Here is a 23,742-nt window from a genome sequence, read left to right on the forward strand (position 1 = left end):
TTTTTCTGTCTTCCCTCCCTATCTGTTTTATATACTTTTTGAATTTTATATGAATTAAAAAATGATAGGAAAGTAACTTTGCACAAGATTATGTTCCCTCTGGCGATAGCAGGTCAGAAACTCATCTGGGGTTGCGCTGAATAGATGGGTTCCTGTTTTACAGTTTTGTACATACCAGTAAGGTCATAACATCTTTCAGTTCTTGGTGATTTTTTCTCCTTATCAGGCCTTCCAGATGATGACATACTACTTACGTTGAAGGTAGCATAATGGACTAAAATTAGTGGGTTTTACATGAGGAAATTTAGATTGCAAATAAATACAGAGAAGTCATTTCCCATATAAAAATGCATCAGAATTCAAGAAAGTATCTTTCAAAAGCAGGTGTGTGTAGTCTGTTTCATGATGATTTTCATTCTCTTTTTTTCCCCCCGGTGTTGGGGTCTGTGGTACTGTGACAGGAAATGAGCAGCTCTCTGTGGCTTCAGTGGCTAAAGTGAAAGCGCAGAGCAATACATCTATCTGTCTGCCTGTCTATATTTCTTCACGTGAGTGTCTTAAGAACTAAGATGGTATATCTGAAAAGTTCTAAATGTAGTTAAATGCTCAATTCTGTCTAGTTTCCGAGGGAAATGGAGAGCCTAACTCCCTTATTAACTTTTGAGACTCCTTTCCTAACACGTAATGCATGTTACTGGTCATAGTTTTCTTTGCACATCATATTTGGTAGTGTTGTAATGCAAAAGCTCTTGGTTGGGCCAAACTCCCTGTGAAACGTGTTTGGAGTGAGAGGAGAAAGAAGTGAGATGTAGCCATTATTTAAAAGTATAAAGTCTATTATGGTTTATAGATGGTTGTAAAAATATTGTGACAATAAATATGAAAAAACAATGGGAAAACTCTCTTCCTAAATATTTCTCTTAAAATTGGAAGAACAATTGACAAAATTGGATTCACAGCAATTTTGTCAGTAATCTTTTTTGTCTCTGTGTATGAAAAAAGTTACTCCTTTTAATGATCCCTTCTATTAAAATTTCATATAATGAAATTTTAAAAAATCAGATGACAGACTGTAAGTATAACACACAAATTCAGTAAAAGAAGAATTATCATGTAGCTTATCAGTTAGCACTCTCATTCATTATCTTACTGCCACTCTTCACCTTCCCTGTCTCTCGTATGTTGTATTTTGAAGTGTGAGCTCTTGAAGTCTCAGCTCTTTCTTTCAGTGCTATCTTGCAATTGTTTTTATTATGCAACCAAGTAAAAGTGTGAAAACATACAAGAGTGATTAAAAAGGAATGAGCACTTGTTCTTATTTTGTGTTGTTCTTTTGAATCTAGTCACTGAGACTTTGGTGCAGAGCGAATTTCAGAAAAAAAGGATGTGAATTTGTCATGGGCAACCCTGCATTTGGGTTTGAGTTTCCAAATGCAGGGTAGAGTTTGTGGCTTTGTGTTCTGAACTGCTGAGTTCATTTCAGATTACATTTAGCTCAGTGGAAGGGAAATCAGGCTGAAATACCAATGGCTTTAAATACCCTATCCACAACATTTGTTGTATTCTTTATAGATGTGTTTTTTCTTTGTATACAGAGCGTTCGAGCAAGTACAAACTAGCCTAGAGCTGGCGAATACAGCAGAAGATACTTTCTGAATCTGGAGCTTGGCTATGCCCGATTCAGATGTATTTCTGAGAGTCCAGCATGTGGCTGGGGGGATGTCAGTATCTTCAGCAAATGAACAAAAGCATGAGAACCTAACACTGCACACATTAAAGATGCTTTGGTATTGATATCTGTACATATCTCTTTGTCTCTAATATCTAAAGACTAGTTGGTACGCATCTGGATGTCATACACCACACACAACAGAATAGTAAAAATCTTTAGTTTTTGCAAAGTATTTTGTTCCTTCCTTCATTCTTTTCTTTGTATCTGTTCACCAAGGAACTAAATTATGCTTCAGTAACTAAACAAATTATGTAAAATTATACACCGTGAATATTTTATATTCCAGAACCCTGAAGCAAGGACTTTCAATGGCTTTATGTCTCCAGTAACCTGTGTCATACCCAGATGAATTCCACAACTGATAAGTCCCCCTTCTTCCTAAAACTTTACTCAGGTCTTTATTTCATTTTTTCTTTGCATTTGTCAGTGATTATTAATAGGAATGTCTCAAGGGTTTTATTGTATGTAAGAAAATGGAAGTTACTGCAGTCTACTGCATGAGGCAGGCAAGTTATTCCCTTTATAATTCTGAATTTATTTAAAATTTCAAAGAATCGTATAAAGAAAGTAGTGTGACAAAAACAGAACTAAATTTAAAAAACTAGCTAAGCTACACTTCATCTGATGCTGGCCTGCACCTACTCTGATCTATCTCTGTTTTAATTTTTTTTTGTATGCCAAAGTATATTTCCTTAGAAATATATTTCCCCTTTTTCTATAATACTTTAAGTACAAAACCACATAGACTTGTGTAGGGCAGACTGTAGCTATGGTGCACTGGAAAATGAGAGCAGTTTATAGAAAATGTTTGGATTTTTTCATTATTTAACTAGTTTTAATTAATGATCTCGTCCTGTTTCAATCTAATACTAAGGAGCTGGCATCTTGAGATCACATGCATCTGCCCCTGAAGTGGCTGGCAAAACAGAAATCTTGTAATTATAACTTAACAAGGATTCTTTGGCACTGCTTTCTGGTTCCTGGGATGCAGAGCCTGTGAGTTAATGCCATAATTTTGACTCCAAGTGGCACTGAGACAGAGGGTGTGGGTACATTTCAGTGTGCTCATTAATCTTCAGTGTGTTCCAATAACTACATATCATATATTGGCAAATGCTGGAGCGGGAGCTTAGTTTTTTTGGGATAAAGTGTACTATTTACTATTCACTATTAATTTAATACCACTAACATTTCAAGAACATGACTCATACAAAGTCTCCACTAACTCATGCAAAGAATCTCAGTTTACTCTTGGAAACAGTTTTGGGGGTAGTGTACCTGTTTTCTGTCCATCCCTTCCATTCCATGCCTTTTGTTGATGCCAATGTAATTCAACATAAGGCGAAATTTATCAGTTACAATAAAAATACTCACTGCCACAGGTAATGCTAACATATTAAAACATCTATGGTTTTATGTCATGCCAATTGCGTTAGTATTTTAGTATAAATCTGTTTGTCCACTTTTACAGTTGAAATTGAATTTGCCATTACTGACGATACAGTTGATGATAGAGGTCCCTGTTTTGAAAGGTATTTGAGAATTTATTTGTTTTAGGTGTATTCTGAAACACTTTCTTTACCTGGAACTGTAAAGAGCAGCTGTATGGTTGTGATGTCTCTGGCTTATACCTGATCATATGAGTATTCACCACAGGTATGGTCCATGCCAGTCAATTAGAAAACACTGCCTAGCTGCAGTACCACTAGATTTGGTCTCCTTATTTTGGCAAAATTTGCAAGGATTGTTACTCGAGTGAAATGTGTATTATTGCTACTGTCTGCTGGCCATCATGAGTTGTACTATTCCAAAATTAGTTAGCCTGTGTTATTAGGTAAACAATAAAAATATATACAACTTTCTCTTACTGCCTGACAGATGTGTATCAGTTTGAAATCCAGTATATTTATAGAAAGGAGGAAAAACATATTTTGCTTTAATTTTACAAAACTAATTTAAGTTAAAGAAAAGGTGTGTAGCTCCACAGTCTTTCTATAAAAATGGTCTGATGGTGAATTTTTCTTTGTGCATTTTAGTGATGTTATGACTTAGGTTTGACTCTTCCGTGTTTCAGGGGAACATAAAAAATAGAATTTATATTGTTCATTATTTTTACAGCTCAGTGGAAAGTGCAAATAACATTCATAAAACGTAGATGGCCAGATAAAATTATAAAATATTATTGATGAATTAACCTGAGATCTTGATCATATGAACGCAATGTTTGTTTTTTACTACAGGCTGTGAGTTTAGACTGAGAAAACACAATGCTAATATTATAATCTCCTGATGATTTTATGGTATTTTGCCTTTTAAAATGGCTCTTACACTGAAATATGGAATGGTCACTAATGTTGTAACTGATCCCATATACAGGATACAAGATTGGAGAAATACTACCTCTAGATGCATATAAAATAAAAAACCCAATGAAGAAAATTCTATTTAAACAGTTCTAAATACAGGACCTTTCTGAAGAGAGAAATGAAACAATGTTTTTAAAGGGAGCCTCTGGCTTAGCATGTGTTACAGAAGGTGTAAGGGTAATGGGTGTATTTTAAGTGAGAAACACTGAATGTTTAGTGTACTTACTTGAAAAAGTAAATTGCAACGTCCTGTCCTTTACAAATGCAGCATTTATTTATGTAAATTAAATAACTACTTCAGAGGAAGGAAAAATGTGCACAACTTTATTCATAATAATTTTACAACAGAAAAGTGAGATTTTTGAACAGCTTTTAATAAAATAGTTCATGTATTTTTTTTCTTTTTTGATGGACTTTTTTAGTAACGTTTATGTGTGAGCCAGTGGGAATAGCACACACAGCTGAAGGAAAATAATGCAAATTTTGACATTTGAGGTTCAATAATTTGAAGCTTAGTTAACTTTTATACCAAAAAGCTAGTATTTTGTTGTAAGCAAGAAGTGGAATTAAGGAGACTATGCACTGACCCTTAAACTGAAGAAAGTCAGGGGATGTTTGGTTTTCCTGAAGCCTGGGTGTTTAAATCAGCTGACACTTACTCTTCTTCTGAAGTGAACTACTACTCCTACATTTTTCAAAACTTTTTTTCTCTGTCTTTCCCGCACGATATCTTTGATATATTAGACACAAGACATCCAGAGGCATGTAAAACAAATAGAAGCCCAACTCTGCCTGGAATCCAATGGAAGGTCAATATCTTCCTCCTCCAAAAATTCCAGCCTGTGTGATCAATGTATCTTTTTTTTAATCTTTGGCATTTTTATTGATTGTAACACAAAAACTTTAGCAAATACACAGTCAGGGAGTGTAACTTAGATGAGAAGGAGTTTGGATACTTGAAGGAGGGTGAGTAAATGGTCTGAATTAGGCTGTGAAACATATTCCGTCTGTGGGAGGATAGAATTTGGCAAGAACGGGTTGGCAGGACAGAGGAATCCGAAGCTTGATTCTGACTTCTCCTGTGATTCATCTTTATACCAGAGTGGGGGGAAAAAAACTTGAAGAATGCCTGTGAGGATCAGGGAGGAATGAATACCTGCTTAGGAAAGAGGATTTCAGTTTGTCTCTGTCACTCACCTTTTTGACCTCATGTGGTAACAGGTGGGAAGATAGGAAGGAAGATTATCATCTAGATGGATTTATTAACAGCTATAATATAGAGGCTCTAAAGAGAGAGATTTGCTAAGATATACTTGTGCTACAATTCTTCTAGGTATCCTAAGGGAGTTGAACATGTAATAAAATCCTTTTGAATGTAGATCATTGAAACTTGGGTTCACTGATAAGGTACTAAGTTCAAATCAAAATCAGTGTATTCAATGTTAATTATGCATTAATGATGTGTTCCAGGGAACTCAGGTGCTTAAGTAGTTATTCCAAGCCTCTTTCTTTTTCTTCTTGAGATAGCAGTATGGCTTTATCTTTAGACTATATTCTTCTTGTTAACTCGAATTTAAATGGCTCCAGTCCACCCTAGCATCAAAATAAACATTTGTATGTACTTGATACATGTAAAATCTCTTCTTATATTTTGAGGTGCTAACGTGTAGTTCTTTGAATGATTTTTTGCTAGCTCTAGGGGCAGGACTGTGTAAGGAATCGTGGCATTTGAGATTTACTACCGGTACCATTTAACATTGATTCAGCATTTAAAACTGGGAAGCTTCACCATCTTGAGTTGGAAGCTCCCCTTGGTCAGGCAGACCTCCTTTTAGGAAGTTGCTAACCCACACAGTACACTGGGGATAGCTAATTTCCAGCACCTAAATGTGTGGAATTGTAGGATTTCTAGTCTGCAAGGGTGGGGCAACTCACAGAAGTCTCTAGATCTGTGACTCCCTGAGGTCATCCATTTCCTATAGCAGCTTGCTATGGAAGGAAAGATCTGAGCTAAAATTCTTAGTAAAGAAATCATAGGATAAGATGTGATCTCAGGTCATTTTAGAAAGCTTTCTTCCTCCCCAGCTCCCGCAGAAATTCAGCTCTGCTACCCACCTGAATGTTGTACTGGTTTTCAGCCAGGAAAGTTAGGAGGACTGGGGGTGACTGATCAAGGATGTTTCACAGAGATGAAGCAGTTGTACTCTGGGAGTTCTTTTAAATTGGGAATTCAGTAATAAGCTTCTATAGCGAGACTTTGCTGTTGCTCACGTGACATGTTGAAGGACGAGGTGTGTCCTGAAAGGTAGAAGCACTTGATTTCATTTTCTAATGGGTACATCCACGTGTAAATGGCAAAAGAATTTTGCCTTTGAGGCACAAAACTTGTACAGAATGTAAATGAACTTCAGACTGAAATAATTCATGGTTCTGAGGACAAATAACATAATGGTTGTTATAACCATGTTTATGAAATGCTAAACTTTAACACACAGCAATCAGCCAAAGCTATAAGGCCATCTAAAAGACTGCACACTTAATAATTGTAAATGTTACATGAGTGCGAGTCGCTTGATTAAATTTATTAGAAATGTGTTACAAGCATTTTAAGAAATAAAGCATTTATCACAAAATGATGATTTCTTCACTTAAGCTCATTAGGAAATCACACATCAATTCATGCATAATTACAGGGGAATTTCTGCCACTCACTACAAATCATTACCACATTAGCTAAAGTTGACTTAATTTATCAGTGATTTGGAAAAGGTGGTATCTAAATAGGAAAATTAGCTTATACAGAGGTTGAAACTATCAACATCGTCACAAAGGACTTAGCCTCCTCTCATTTGTTAGACAAAGATGTACCTTTTAACTCTTTTATATGTAAAGCTTGTACTTTTCAATGAGCTCTAAAGCTTTTCTTTCCATGTCAGAATCCCATATTATGGATCCAGTGCCAGGTACTTAATGAATCGTTGATAGTCAAGGCACGTATACTTGCGCCAGACATACTCATTGTTTTTAATGATCATTGCAGTTTGAGATTGAATTGAAAGGGTTTGGGGGAGGCTGGGAGATGGGGAAGGAACAAGTTTTGCAAGTGCCGGTAAGCTAGTCCCGCAGCAGCAGAGCAGAAAATGAGCATTCTGCCAACACCCGCAGCATTTACGCTGCCCTCTGTTTACATTCCCACGATGTTTATGGTGGACATAGCCCTCCCGTGGCCTGTTGCACCTTCTTTATTTCCCAAACTTTGCATAAGTTTGAGGATGGTGTAATTGATAGCATGCAAGCTAAAGGTGTGACTGGTCACCAGGTGTTTCTTTTACAGATAGTTTGCATGTTTTCTGTTCATTAGCTCCCAAATACTCTTGTGAAGGGGTAGGTTAGGCTCAGAATAATTAGGCTGTGTGGTCGTCTGTCCAGGAGGTGCAATCTTTGAGACTCAGGCCTATTTATTTAGGGAGAAATTGCTCTGTAACTTTACAGATGAGGCATGACTGAGTTCAAGCATTTCCCTGTTCTGTATTCAAGTGCTGTATCATTCTTACTATTGGAAAGTATTTATATCACAATTATTAACTCTAATTAGAAGAGGCTTTTGTCTCTCTTAATCTGGGGCATTTCTATGACATGCATTACAGTTATGACTCAAGCAGTCGCGTTGGCATCTTTCAAGAAACGACGGGCTGTGCATAAAGTGAAGGAAGGCAGATGAAGAAAGGTTGAGCTAAGTCAGATTCTTTCTAAATTGGCTTCGCTGTCAGAGATAATGTACCTGGAAATACACTCTAAGTTTTGTAGTGAAGTACTGATACTTTGTTTTCAGCAGCCCTCCTGAGGGGTTCTTATGTGTCCTTTGTTTGGGGTCTTTTGTATTAGCTCGGGATCTGCAAGTTGAAAGTTATGCTCCTCCTGCCGCATTAGTACCTCACATTTATAGACTGAAGCATTGTTTCCTGTTTCTTTCTGAATTTATCTCCCTGGCAACATGTGAGCCACTTGTGATTCTTTTGCTAGTAACTTTTTACTTCGTTTATGGTCTCAAATACAATTTTAAGGGCTGTTGTTTTCTGAGCAAGATGTAATGTTGAATTGTATGTGGTAAGTTCATAATTTTCAGTGGCATTAGCACATTTTCTCGTTGTTTTTCACATCCTTTAGTAAGGTAGGATATGAGGTTGCACGAGTTGGCTGTGCCAATGAAATAGCTTGCTACTGCCAAAAGGGGTAGTCCTGCTCCCTCCTCCTTTCTGGTTCCTGTCTGACCCTTTGTTGAGCTGACTCGACATACTAAACCGACAGAGAAATGTTTGCTTTTTCTAAAAAACAAAAAGCTTTCCTACCAGTGTTGCAAGTTGAAAACTCTTTGACAAGTCCACCCATTTCAGTGCCTTTGAATTAATGGATTGGTTCAGGTGTCTTAAGAAACTTCACATATATAGTCACAGCGTCTCTTGAATGTGTGTTAAAGATCTTTTTTTCTTTTACTATTGTTCCTCGTTCTATTATGATAAATAATAATTTCATGTAGGAATGATGACTGCCATTGAAATGGATCAATATGTTATAAAAATAAAGTAAATTTGACAAGAAATCTGCCACTTCCACTTTTAAGAACTGTAAGGTATCCACCTACATCCTAAATTTATGAGCAAATAATTGTATCACAGTATCTTGTTAATACACACATTGTCTATCCATTTAAAACAAAGATTAGAGAAGGGCTTCTTAATTCGTGCAGCTTTTAGGCTTTTAGAGAATTTTCTTTCTTTAATCTTGGAATAGTCATTTGTAACCAAATCAGTGATTTGATATACTGAACGAATTAAGTTCTTAATCTCATTGCATGTAAAACTCATGCTATACGTAGATTTCACATTTTCAGCTTTCATTGCTACTGGAATTTCAAGTTGGTTTTGATTAATCTTGAAGTGGGCATTGCATCCTAGGTAGGAGGCAGTATGTTTGACAAAGAACGCCAACTTTGGCAATGGATGAAGACATTGTAATGATAAAAAAGAAGGGGGGGGGGAATGGAGGGGGTGGGCAGGCGGGGGGGCGAAATCCAAGAAACCAATCTGAGCAGCCATTCTACTGCGGTGACAGCAGCAGTTTAGTACATTGTATCAAAATGAATGGGCTTTGCATAATTGATTTCAACATACTAGTAGCCCGAGGTCTAAGCTGCTCTAACCCAGAATTTATTAGCCATGCTACAAAGACAGGAGAAAACTGTGCAATCTGCTACAGGGGAGGCAGAGAATAGCATCGCTATTAGAGTAAAAGCTTTAAAAGTAGGACAGCGCTACTAAGAGAAACCCCTTTTGTATATTTATTGGGGTTATTCTGTTCATCTCATTCAAATATCATAAAAAGCTATTTTAAAGTCTTTGTGCAATACCAAATACTGAGAATTAAAATCTTACTACTCAGTAGGTTTTATTACCTAATTCAAATGGCATCCCTGCGCAAGTGTAATAGCTGTGTTGTGAGATCTCTTGTTACTGGGATGCTTTTTGAATAATCTCAGCAAAAATACAGATGCAAAAATAAGTAAGATGCTCTCATGGGATCCACTTTACTTGCTTTCTGTTGCACGTTCAAACACTTACAGATACTAGTTTTATTTAATAATGTTCTGCTTTGCTGTGAATCAACAAGTGTGTTTCCTGGAGCTTCCTAAAGAGAAGAGGATTGCGTGCATCACAGAAGCACATATAACTATATTACAGAATGTGAAAACACTAATAGTTGGATGTAAAGTTATTGTGTTGAACAAATGAGAATATGTAATTTTAATGTCCTGTGTCCTTGAAGCATTGTAAAAGTATGTTACTGCATGTTGTCTGTTTTGCATTGGCTCTTCTGAGGTACTTGTGAATGTAGGGAGAGACTGGATTCATGCAACAGACTCCTAAGAATAGAGTGATATATTTGATAGAGGAAAAAATAGATTAATTTTTTTACTAGAATCAAAGATGGGTAGTTGCAGGTGAAGGACTGGGAAACGAGATTTGAATGAACTAATGTGTTCAGTGTCAGGATTCCCAGGCTATTAGACTCTTCTTTAGAAGACCATGACAAAGCTCTTCATTAGCGTTCGTTACGCTTCATCCAGCAATGTGAAATATTGAGAGTGGCTCCTTTAAACATGAGTATTCTGCATAGATCAGCATCAAGCACCTTAATTATGCCCTTGCTCATACAAGGAGCTAAATGGTATTAAGAAGAATACTGTACATTTATCAGTAGTGGTAGTGTTTATTCTGAGTGGATCCGGTGCTGTGATTGACTGAATGAGGTTCAGAACTCTATAATTAGCAGACTTTATAACCTATTTTTAAAAAGTTTGACTAAGGAAAGTTTGAATAAATAGAATTCCATGTTACTGGAAATGTTTTATTCATTTATTTTTCTATTTGCACTACTTTCACAGAATCTTCATAACCTTGACAGAACTGTAGAGGTTGCTGAAATATCCTATATTGTTGAAACAGAGACTACCTCAGAAAGACAATGATGTGACTCTTGGTCATTTTTGTTCAGTCTTAGGCTACTTAAGCTTGTGACATCCCTCACAACAGAGAGTTATGAATAGGTTCAGGTGACCCATTCTAGTGGATGTATTGATCTATAGGACCCATTTTTAAGTATCTTTTCTGTTCTGGTAAAGCCATCAATTTGTTTCAGAGGTTGAATCATGATTTTTGAGATTTATGCTGACGTTGTTGAAGGGGAAGAATATAGACCAGGTTGTAACAGCTTTAAAAATCCGATGTTGTTCTTGAGAATGTCTGGCAGAGCCCATCAGGAAAAAGCTGCGTGGCAGCACAGCTTTGCCTTGCACAGCAAGTTTGACTGATTATCGGAGGAATAACTGTTAATAATAATAATGATAATAATAGTAGTCCTGGATGGCTGGTTGGGAGCAGCAGCAGGCCTGCCAATTTTTTTTTTTTTGCTTGTTTGCAAAGAAATCTAAGAGAGATTTAATACTTTTTTTACATTAAAATAAACATTGGTGGAAATTTTGGGTTAGTGTAACATGCCTTTTCCATCAAAGAAGCCTTGTCAAATGTTGGTCAAAAAAACTCACAATTCCAATAATTCTTGATGTGGAATTCTTGCTCTATGGAGCCCTGGATGATAAAGGTTAGTATGTGAAATACACAGGTAATTTCTTAAATTGTTTTCACATGTTTTCTCTGAAATTTGTCCCTCAGAAGAGGAGACAGGCAAAATAATCAGGTTCGGTTTTGAAATGCAGAAGCCAATTGTGCACTGTTTTGAGCACCATCAGATCATATGAACGTCAGCAGGGAGCTAAGAATCCTCAAAATGAGTGGTCACAGGAACATCAAACAAGAAGGAAACATACCGTTGTTTAATTCCTTTCTGTTTCAAGTGGCTTGCAACATTTGCACACATACAAACATCTTCATTAGTTTCATCTTGGTGAAACAGACTTCTGAGTAACCCTTTTCAAATATTTTGAAGAAACATGGGAGGAGAAATACAGAGAATCTTTGATATGAATCACAGCCTGTGCCTTGCAAAGCTCATCATCAAATCTGTTTAAAGACCTAGTAGGCTGTCTGTGCTCTCCCGGCACAACAAAATAGTGCTGACATAAAACAATGGCTAAATTTTCAAGGGTGATGTTTACAGCAGCTGCAATGGCAAGAATGCAGAGAAAGAAATTAAAAAGATGAGTGTGTATGTGCTAATTATGAATGAAGATAGTTTAATCATAGAATCATAGAATGGTTTCATAGAATCATAGAATTGTTAGGGTTGGAAGGAGCCTTAAAGATCATCTAGTTCCAGCCCCCTGCCATGGGCAGGGACACCTCCCACTAGACCAGGTTGCTCAGAGCCCCATCCAGCCTGGCCTTAAAAACTTCCAGGGATGGGGCTTCCACCACCTCTCTGAGCAACCTGTTCCAGTGTCTCACCACCCTCATGGTGAAGAACTTCTTCCTAACGTCCAGTCTGAATGGTCCCATCTCTAGTTTTAATCCATTCCCTCTAGTCCTACCATTACCCAACATCCTAAAAAGTCCCTCACCAGCTTTCTTGTAGGACCCCTTACGATACTGGTAGGCTTTAGGTTGGAAGCAGCCTTAAAGATCATCTCGTTCCAACCCCCCACCCTGACACCAGGTTGCTCAAAGCCCCATCCAACCTGGCCTTGAACACTTCTAGGGATGGGGCATAATCTGGTGCTTTCTGTTATAAAGACCTCATTTTAAATTGTATACAACTTTTCAAATTCCAGGCATTTGGGGTGAACTTCTTCAAGCCAAGCACCTGCCTCAGGCTGCTTTGTGGGAGGGTTTCAAGTTTGTCCATTTCTGAGAATGAGTTTAAGGAGTAAAGATGTTTTGCCTATCTTGAAATAAATGCATACCTGTTTTGCTTTTGAAGCTGTAGTCTGTTTTCAAGCAGAGACTTGAAATTTATCAGGGCATCCATCCAAGTCTACATTTAGCTATGTTAAGTTCTCCATTTTTGGTCAATTTGTGAGCCTCTGAAAATCTAAACTAGCTTGCACAGCAGGCAGACTTGTCAGAACCTAATGGCTGAGTTCAAGATTCACAAAGGTGTTCAGTCTTCTGATAAACTGTAGATTTGGGGGGTGGGAAAGTAGACATTTAGGTAGGAGCTGTAAGTCGAAATACACTTGTGTATATTGCTCTAGCGCTCTGAAGATTCTGTCTCCACACAGCATGGCCTGTCCTTTCGGGTATTTTTGATGCCCACTCAACTGAATATGCTTTATCCTAGGGCTTTGGGGTCTGAGTTAGTTGTGCTCTGTGTTTAATCTTTTCCCGTTTCAGCAGTGTGCAGTGCCAGGACTGATTTTCCCCTTGTCTTCTCAGTGCTCTTGCCGTTGCAGCCTGAAGGAAGGCTGGCATGTCTGCATTGCGGTGTGGGGGAGGTTGGGGAGGTTGGGAGGAGGGGCCTTGGGAATTGGGGAGAGCAAGGAGGGAGGGGCAGGAGCTGGAAAGGGGAGGGGGGTGTAGGTGGAAGAGAAGGTAGGAGAGGGTCTTGGGAGGAGTAGAGATAGCAGGTGGGGTGAGGGCAAGCAGAGCTGAGACTGAACAGGGCCAAGGGGGTGGGAGGGCAGGAGGAAGCAAGACGGTTGCAATAGGAAAAAAAGGAACAGGAGCCGAAATGGCTGGGTGTTGATGGAAATAGAAGGGAAGAACTGAAATTGTGGCCTGGGGTACCAGTTTTCTTCTCAGCAAGTAGAAATTCGAGAATGAAAGAAAAACAGCATTAAGCTTGCTTGGTGACCTCTCTCGTATCCATGTTAAATATTTGGTTTAATGGTATATTTTTAAATATATGTTTCTGTTAGAGTGCAGAATCTTTGGGGCTCTGATCCTGCTTGATTGTGATTGCTAAAATATTATGTATGTTTTTGGCGAGCTAATGTTTTTATTCTGTGTGAATAAATATGTAATCATTACTGTTTCCTAGTTGCGTTAAAGTATTACATGTTAGCAGTTTTACTGAATCTCTCTCCTGTTCATTATTTTTGGTATTTAGGTGTGAGGCATTGTGTAGACCTGCAAGAGTGGGCTTTCATAGGTGTTTTTGCTTCTGCTAAACATGATAGCTGTAATGAAAAGCTCTTTTTTCTATGAAACCATCTTTGTTTTTTCCTACTCTACCCTAGTTGCAGGGAAAATTAGATTAACAAAAACATACATATGTACCCTGATTAAATCTTTATTTCTATTCCACGATCAGCAGCAAACTGGTGCATTAGTAATAAAGCATGCCCCTGCCATGGGGCAGAGCTGAACTCAGAGGCAGGCTCATCCTCCCACACCAGTGCCAGCATTGCTAATTAGATAGCTGCTGTGGAGAGTTGTTTGGGGAGGGGGAGCTTGTGTGAGTGGGAGGGGAAAAATCTTCCTGTTTGCTGAATACAAGAGTAGATTGGGTTCCCCTACCAGCTGCTGCTCCAGAGTTTTATATTATTTATTCTCTTATCATTATTTCCCTCTTATCCACAGCTAACTCCCAGTAAAGCAAGAGAGAACAGATACTCTGCCCTGAGAGTGGTCTGACAAGGAACAGCGTAAAAGCTGTGCAACTGGTATTCCCCTTCTCCCCTCCCCAGCCTTCCTGTGCTCACTCGTGATTTAACATTATTTCCTTAGGCAGCAAGTGGTCTGGGAGCTGGAATACAGAGTTTACATCCAAACAGGGGGAAGATACATGACAGCTAGTGCAAACATAGCTTGCAGTGTCTATCCCCACTCAGTCAACTCTCCTTGGTTTTCTGACTAGTTTCTTATTGACTCTCATTTCAGAAGGCAAAGAACCAGCCTTCTTAAGGAATACCTGTGGCCTTCTGTTGTCTTTGGCATGATACAAATGGAATTCTTTGCCCAGAAAATAAAATTACTTACAACTGACATACACTCATTTTGCTAAGAATGTTGGAAGTGATGTTTCCCTCGATGTTGGATGACTTTGTTCTTCAGACCTGTTAAGAATTAAAGAGAAAGATTCCTCATCATGGCTTATCTCAGCATAACAATGAGTTTGGCTCTGCCGTAGATGATTTTTAACTAGAAATTGTTGGTCTGTTTGCATACTCATATACAGTAACAGCATATAAAAATTAATGATCTTAGTATGCTTACCTTGAACTGTCTTGCTTTCAGGTATTCATACACAAAGCTGGCTTAAGGTATCTCAGAAGTGAAGGCAAAGTTGTGATTCTCTGCTCTGAGGATGAAGGCCAGGATGGGAAAGCCATTGCTGCTGTAGGGAGAGAAGCACTGATGTGAGCCACCCTTCCTTCCCTCTCCAGGTAACTGCTGCCTTACATACTCCAGCCCCTTCCTTGCTCAGTAGTGCAGGAGCAGTTGCCAGCATAGCTGTCCTAGCAGAGGTGAGGCGAAGTAGGAGTTGGAGCTATATTGCTCCTCCCAACAGAATGGTACCCTATGGAACAGCTTGCTTTTCCCGTGGGTAGAGACAGCCCTCCATAGCAAGCCTTTACACTGCAGTTATTAGGAGAAAAGGAATTAGTTGTAAAGCAATAGCAAATAAGAATAAGTGACCTGTAATTTTTAGAGCAGTGGTTTGGCTTAGTTTTGCCTAAAGTCTCTAAAGAATCAAGCTAATGGAGTCTTTTAAAGTCCTTGAAGTAATGGTTCAAAACAGCTAGTAATTGGTGAGTGGCAGGCAGAATTTCTTTTTTCTACCCAAGTCTCTCTACTAAGTACTTGGTTCTGCCTGTTGTTTTCTGTATGCTGTTTCATCAAGTAGTAGTTGTGGGCTGACTAAACAAGACATGCACCATAGTCTGCTAGGGAGGGTGGTTTCCTTAGAAGCTGTGGAAGTCTCCACAAGCTGAATTAATACCTAAGCTTTAGCTTCCAAATCTGTATGCAATATCCTGATTTTTCTAGGGTTCTGAGCAGCTGTTGGTCCTTAACAGTTTTGATACTCAGCCCAGCCGTATGCATGTCTAAATAGGACCATATTGGCCTGTTGTGGTTAATGATGTTAATGTTTTCAGAGTGTACCTTACCTGCATATGTTCTTAGGTATGCATGTGTTGAGTTTAGGAACTGGAAAAGAAAGTGATTTTCTAGCTGCCTCTGTGTTGTACTCTTTGAACATGGAAGTAGAAGAAGAGCATGCAGTCCTGCTTACTTTGCATTTGTTTTTGCTAATTTAAAGGAAGAAAATCTCTGAAGAAGCTGAAGTGAGGGAGGATGAGCGATTTTCTGAACTTCTGCATATTCAGTTACTGGTAGGTAATTCTTCTGGGAATTTTTTGGATATATACCTACTTGTGGATCTTTAACTCCAGATGCTAATTGAGGAGAGTACTAATTAAACAATGACTATCCTTCCAAACTGCCCCTCTAGAGAGATTTCAAATCCAAAGCTGCACAAAGAAAGCACCAAGGTGTTAATTTCCCTAACGAAAATGTTGCACAAAGCTGCCCTAAACCTCCAGTCCCAACCTCTCTACAAAATGTGGTTTATTTGAAAAAAAATTTTGGAGACGATACCGAGGATTACATAGTAGTCTGTTACTGATGCTACAGAATAATCTGTGTAACTTCATAGAGGCTTGCCTTTCCTAGACAGTAATTTAACATCTTGAAATCAAGTTTATATAATCTAGTGTCCCCATATAATGGATGTGGTTTTGGGAAGAGCACTGATGAAAGCTATTCATTGATTGAAATGGAAATTCTAAACCACCTTCAGCAAAAGAGTAGGTATAGGATGTAAAACAACCTGGTCCCTGTGGAACACAGTAAAATGCAAGTCAGCCATTAAACCTTTTAGTTCATCTATTCCCTCTGCAGATTTTACAGTTATTAAAAAGACCACCTTTAGGGCTAAGTGCTAAGGAGACTTCTACCCAAACACTATCTAATCCTGCATCTTGAATGTGGAGATTATAGGAAGGATGGAGAACATTTATAAACCTTCGGGGAACAGGTGCATGGTCAGTACTCCACCCCCTCACATCCCCCAAGAAATTCTATAAAAATCTTTCTGTAACTAGAAAAAACATGAAAGAAGTACCATGCTAAAATAGTAAATTTTCAGATAGCAATGGCTACCTTGTTTAAAGCGATCAGTTTTTAAGGACAGATACTGAAGGATTACGTGGTTAGCTGCAATCAGCTAGTGTCTGACTGAACAAAAATATCTTCTGCTGTGATAGTTAACTAACTCTGAATCGTCTGTTGCTAAATACTAATATTTTGGAAGGACTTCCTGAATTGGGCAGCCACGTTTCTGTAGTTGGTGGTCTGCATTCAGCAGGAGTTGCTGCTGGCCAGGAGTGAGGATTCCAGAGTGCAGCAGAGAACTGCCTGGGGCAGTCATGGGAAATAGTGAGAAGCTGCTGTTTTCAGAAGCTGCAGCAGTGGCTTGAGAATATCCTAATACCCAACTGGAGCCTGTAGAAGTCATTGTCCTTTGATTTTTCTGAGGACATACAGAAGAAGATGAAACGGGTAGAAGCATGTGTGAATTAATTTCCCTCACTCAGCAGGGATCCATGTTTTCTTCACCACACCTGGATAAAAGCGGGTGTTGAGGGGAATAGCTGTATCATCTCCTTCCCTAACAAGATGAGTAGGCCAGTGTGGTTCAACTGAGAGAGCCCGTGGGATGCTTTTGCCCCATTGACTGCTTTATTTTCCCTGGAAATGCAACTGAGGGGCTGGCATGCTCCCTCCCTTTATTGTTCAGTCTAACAAGGGAGTGTTGGGGGATGGCACTGGGAAGGCATGAGGAGAACGATGAGGAAAGGGCTGTTGCTGGGAAAGGAAGTTTCAGCACCTGCTTCCCTTAGCAGCAGCAGCAGCCTGTATCTCTGGGGTGGCAGCAGCAATCCTGCCATTTCTTAGAGTGCTGAGACAGGAAAAAACTTCCTCACAGGTGACAGTGACCATGATTGATCAGTCAGAAGTATTTCAGACATATTCACAGTGAGTGCACCTGTGTTGTATCTGGTGGGATCGTCTTGTGAGCATTGTGTATTTCTGGTTTTCACATCCGGCATTCACTTTGTCCCTTAGAAGCAGCAGCAGTTTTCGCCTAGTACAGGCAACCTACAAATCCCATCTAGCCTTAGAACAGGAATGTCAGAGACTTCTTAAGAGAACGCTGAAGACTTTGAGTACCTGCTTGATAGAGTGTATAGGATAAGCGGAGCTGTGCAGAGTGACTGCACCATTTGCACAGCATGTGAGTGCACCTGTGGAGTGTTCAAAGGACAGAATGCGCCTGGCGATGTTGGGGATACCAGGAAGTGCTGACCCTGATTTACAACCCCCTCCCCCAACACTCCCACTGCCAAATAATACAGCCAGGCAACTGTTTTGGCTGCTAGGAAGCCCTCCAGGCTTTTCTACAAACCCTTCCTCCTTATCTGAATCAGCTGAATAAAAAGTTATTTTTGTACCTGTGTGCTAACATTGGCTGCTGCTAAAATGATCATCAAGGTGCTGAGGAGACAGTCTCAACACCAGCAGTATGTTGGGAAAGGACAGGATATACTTGTTTGTCAAACATCTTTTTGGCATTTTAGCAATGTGCGATATTAATAAGGCCCAGCAATATTTCCAGATTGTATGCAGCTATGTCCTAGGTCAATGATATGCAGAGAAGAGAACTTTCTTCTGCCCAGAAAAGGATGGTCAGGTATCTGCAGGTTTTTTTCTGTATCAGTTTACTTCTGGAATGACAAGATGTATTTTCATGCTAAGGGAAAACAATTTGACTGCAGTTCTGTATCAAGCCAGTTTAGGACTGAGCCTGTAATTGCCAGTTTAGATTTTCCTTAACAATTTCTGTGTACTGTGGACATTTTGGATGAATTCTTGTAGGCGATTTCTGTTGATAGATGTTGGTAAGGACTTACCAACTATGCATAGTAGCCATTTCAAGATATTTTTTTTTAATAATACATAGACTTACTTATTGCCATATTTGGATAGCTCTACCTATCAAGGGAGCCAGTGAGTAGTCTGGTCGATACTGTGGTAAAAGTAACGTTGCTAATGTAAAAGCTGAAGATGGTTTTTTATGTAGTTGCTATGGACCTACTGAGTCGCTACATACAGAGCTTGAGCTTTTGCTGTCTTGCATGTTGTTTATACGCTGTAAAGACGGTAGTCTAACTGCTACCAAATCGGAGTGGAAGCATTTTGCACTTGAGTTTGTTCAGGTGTGAAGCAGTGCTGGAGGGAGGAGGCTCTGGAGAATATAGCCATCAAATTCAATCATTATCTGTGAGAAGAACAGACGCTGCAGTCTAGAGGCAGGCAGGAGTGTGAACTGATGTGCTGCACATTCATCACAGTATGCTGCTGATACTACTTAAAATCCTGACTTACAGGCACACTATTCCTCAGTGCTCCTAAACAGCACAGTGCTGCTCAAACTGTGTGGTGGGCAAATGGCTTCAGGTGTGGACAAGCATACTCATACACTCAGGTCTCACACCTGCAGATTTTTGAGTGTAGCCCCCTAGAGAGGAAAAATTAGTCTGTTAACTAATTTCACAACAAAGTACCAAACATTTCATAGCCATTAAAATCCTTGTATACTGTAGCTTTCTGGCTGTGCTCCAGCTTTTACTAGCAAACACTTCCTTCAAATTAGCTGTCTTTTAATACACTACTTTTGCAAGAGCCTGGTGATGCTAAATTTCAGTTCAAAGTAATACATGTTGTTGGATTTTACACTTCTTTGCTATATATACTGAAAATGTGCTTGACAGTCTTGATTTAGCTGGAAAGAGTTGGGAGGGGGAGTAATCAAATGGTTATTCATATTAAGTACTTTGTGCCTGAAAGTACTGAATCCTCTTACTTGTTTTGTACAAAGTTAAATGCTAGTGCTGCGCTAGTATGTAGGCAACTATGACGCACCCACAACAGTGGCTTGCACAAACAGCCTTGGGGATTGCAGTCATCTTTATTAAGAAGAGGAGAGTTGCACTGTGTATTGTGGTTTTGTCTACAAAATCTTGCAGAGAGATGCTAGAAAGGTTTGAATGTCTTGTGAGCGGGGTGGCACTTGTGATAATGATCAGAGCTTATCTATAGTGCTGCTTATTTGAGAAATTAAGCTCAAGACGTGGTGCAGGCTGATTATGGTACAACTAACTGCATCTTGATGCTGTCTTTCTCACAGAGACCTTTAAATCATGTGGCAAGTTCAAATTGGATCATTAGAGCTGTACAAAAAGGTTAGAGGAATAGATAGAGAATATGAGCAAAATAATCATCATAGCAGAATGGGAACATGAGCTCACCTGCCTGTTTAGCTGTGTTTTTCAAGAGCTTTGGTAAACACAGTCTTACATTTCAGATGGTGCGGATCATCCTTTCTGAAAAATCAAGGCCTTGTAAATTTGCCTCATGTTAGACATCCCAAATAGAGATTTTCAGAGACCAATGTTCCTCTTATTTTTCAAGGCTGGGAGAGATGTGATAAGGTCTTCCCTTACATACATCACTATCATGTTAGTCTCTTTGGGCCTTTGTGTTGATCAGAGATTTCTCAGGCATTGATCCATCCTGGACAGGTCACTTGCCTTCCGTAGCCTAATCACCCTTTTTTTTCCCCTTCTTCTCACAAGACTGCTACCTGCCCAGAAGCTTCTTTGCAGGGCATAATTTTCAATCCTTCTGATTCTAGCCAGCAAATTGGGGAAAAAATGTCCTAAGATAATACTGAATTATAAAAGTTAGATAGAACGTTTTGGTTATGATGATTTTCCTGTTTAGTAGAAACACATTCTTGATAGTGAAGTCTATCTCACAATGTGGAGTGGTGTGAGGATTGTTGTTTGTACTTGGTATAACTAGACACTTGCAAAATTGTGTAACGCTAGAACTGTTCTCTACTTACCCGAGACTAATGTTATTAAAAGAAATGGTGGATAAATTAGGAAATTAACATCCTGTTGCCAGGTCAACCACATTCCTTATTTGTAAGTATCAGCGTGTGTATGAGGAGGATAATATGTAGTGAGGACAGACAAGAGCTGCAAGCTCTCCATAGCACCGTGGGAGGGAAAGGTTGTAGAAAATAATGCCTTTAGCAACAGTGACCTAAACCCTTCATTCTCTTATCACTCTGTGTATGTGTCAGTGAGAAAGAGGGAAAATTATTAGAAGGATCAAAAGGCAAAATTCTGTTTCTTAATTAACTGTATTTCAGTTTCCTGAGGACACACACAACATATTTCTGTGTGTTTTCTGAGATTTCAGTGGTGACGAGAGACAGTGCGTCAAAGATACTGCCTCACTTAAACTGCCCTCAATTTCTTTGTGTTTACAGTAGGTGATTTATTGCATTCCCAGGTTTTGACTTCAATCCTGTAAATGTTTTGTTAGGCTTCATTACTAACCTTCTTGTGAAATCTACTTGCTATGAAAAAAAAAAGGAAATGAAAGTTTGAGTTTTTTTTATTTGCATCATCAAGCAAAAAGTTGTGCTGTTATGATGAAAAAAGTGTAGTGGTCACAGTCTTTCCTCTTTCTAGGCTGATGGTATTGGAAGTGTAAAGACCAATAGTTCATCTGTGTGAGAAACAGTGATGTTTTAATTAGAATGTTTAAAGTAAGTCAGTTGCACCATTAAACCTATAAAGTGCTTATTTGGGGAGTGTGCCCAGTATCTTATTGGGACTCTTTTCCAGAAAATTAGGTATCAGTCTAGCTCTGGTCTCTTGTTCCACATGTGCATAAGGGTTAGGAATACTGTGATGGGAAAAATGTGGTCATGCTTGAAACAGAGGCAGTGCCTGTCTCCTTTCAGCAGGTATTCTTGCAGCCTATTAAGAGTTGCACAGATGGACTCCAAAGGGAGTCTCTTTCATCAGTCCTTTAACTGTAATGATACAAACCAAGACAATTTTTTAAAAGTGAGGTTTAAAAGTTAGACGTTCAGATAAGTGTTTTGTTTTTGTTTTTTTTTTTTCTGCTGGGTACCCAGCACTTCTTGTTTCAATCTGCAGATGACTACTAGGTGCTCAGCATTTAAGAAAACAGGGCACTTACATAAGTACCTACGTGCAGATGTAAGTCTGACAGGCACCCAGTTTTCAAAGTCTTGCCTACTGGGTGCAGTGTGGGTCGTCGAGAAATTTTAGGTAGGCTCCTTGGGGATGTGAGACGGAACCATTGATACAGAACACTTGTTTTCTAGCTGGCAATAATTTTATGAAAAGTGGCTGTTGATCTTTTCTACTCTAATGTGTTTCCTTTTCCTTCCCTTACTTCATAAGACACTCTTCATTTGACTGCTGGGAAATCAAGCCTAAAGTATTGTTGTATCATGTGTTACAGCTGCTCCCATATAATTTTCTGTTCTATTTGCATAAGACAGAACAGAATGGAAGTACTCTTCTTTCCACCAAAGATTTCTGTTTCGGCGAGAAGGAAAAGAAAACCAACAACTTGTCTCATCGGTTTAGAAACCTGTAGTTTCATCTTTACAAAAATGCTATACAAAACAAAGGGTAATAATGACTTTTGCAGAGATGTACGAAAGAGAACACAGGGGGATCCCAGGGTACTTTATTATTTCTGAAATGAAATTGCAGTGAAGAAGGGGCATTTTTGTATACATGAAAGCTCTGTCTTTTTTTTTCTCTCACCCAGCTCTGAAGGTAGTAATACAGTATTTGTCTTCTGTTTAGGATAAGCGCATGATTGGCATTAAGTGTTCAAGTGTATGTCTTTCTTTTATCTCCCACAAGTACTATTTTCCCTCCTTCTGTTCGGTTAAGTCATGTTCTGTATTTTATGCAGCCTAGAAAAGGCTCTGTGTTCTTAATCTTGTTATCTGCTTTCTCGGCATTTATTCATTTTTCAATTGCCTATGGAAGTGGAAAGGTTAAGATACAGTAACTGGGCTCTGTGATGGCAGAATCTTTCTTTGTAAAACTGCTGCTTGCGTTTTCTTCTCAATTTGCCTTTTGTTCTATACACTTCAGCTTTAGGATAATCACCTATTATATTAGATACAGATCTTCTGATCTTCCATAGATGCATATAGTATGTTCATGGAACTAAATAGAATTATGATGTAGGCAAGATATAACAGATGTGCTAACCTGTAAAATACATGACATAATGCGATTAGTTGGAAAATATGAACTAGCATAAGTTATTAATTACAGATGGCGTCATCCATATCCTCTTTACTGAGTTTGTTATAGCAGTGTGTGTACACAACAGCATGTTACTGAGGCATCAAGGTCTTTGTTTTGATACCCAGAAGTGTTGTTTGGACTTTGATTTGCTTCCCTGTGTTCTGTCACATGCTATTATAAAGCTTTGGGTAGAGAATGTTCCCAGTAAAACAAATTAGGTCTGCAGACTGTGTGCTTTTACTAATTATTTTCCATATTCTCAGTTAGATGGATACTTTTCAGGTTGATCTTACTCTTATGGAAAATTGTCTTGATAGATGAGTAGCTCAGAGCAACATCTGTAATTTATGGATATAGAAAACGCATGCAGTCCCTCACTGTCTTTACAGATGTGCTTTAGGGCAAGTGAGATGTTCAGATAATGGAAAGGGGGGTTGTTAATAAATCTCAGTCAGGAAGACAATACTTACATCTTTGCCTTAAAATAAATTCAAAACTGAATTCTAAATTACATTTTTAAACATCATTAGTGCTTTTTCTTCACACTATTGCTATTGTTGTATTGAATGCTGGATAATATGCCTGATGTGTAATTTAAAAATACAAGTAATTAGATGGTGAGATTTGTTTTCCAAAAAAGAACTAGCAAATCACTCAGACCCCATAAAAATGTAGACTAGTGCTTTTGATTAGTTGTTAGAATCATTTAAGTTGCTATCAGTGTTTGTTTCAGAATTAGAGAAACTATTACTGTATATTGGGAAAATGACTGCTGCAGTATTAATAACATTATTGTAATCTGTAAGGACTGTGAAGAAAATGAACAACATAGAAATTGCTGCTCTGGAACAGACCAGTGATCCGTGCAGTCTAGTATCCTGTCTCTGACAGTAACCAATATGTGATGATTCAGAGGAAGAAATACACGCAGCCAATTGTGTTATAGTGTACCACAGAGGGAAATT

At 38.7% G+C, this 23,742-nt stretch overlaps 1 long non-coding RNA gene across 1 annotated transcript in view; it reads left to right on the forward strand.

Moving 5' to 3' along the window:
* Positions 1-23,742, forward strand: part of LOC134516123 (uncharacterized) — a 228,350-nt gene that overhangs the window by 175,342 nt on the left and 29,266 nt on the right. Inside the window, exons 4-5 of the long non-coding RNA XR_010071225.1 lie at positions 14,790-14,938; positions 15,817-15,889. This is a non-coding gene — a long non-coding RNA (uncharacterized LOC134516123). The remainder of the gene's footprint in view (positions 1-14,789; positions 14,939-15,816; positions 15,890-23,742) is intronic.

Source organism: Chroicocephalus ridibundus, chromosome 5 (genome assembly GCF_963924245.1).
Source record: "Chroicocephalus ridibundus chromosome 5, bChrRid1.1, whole genome shotgun sequence".
Classification (NCBI taxonomy): Eukaryota; Metazoa; Chordata; class Aves; order Charadriiformes; family Laridae; genus Chroicocephalus; species Chroicocephalus ridibundus.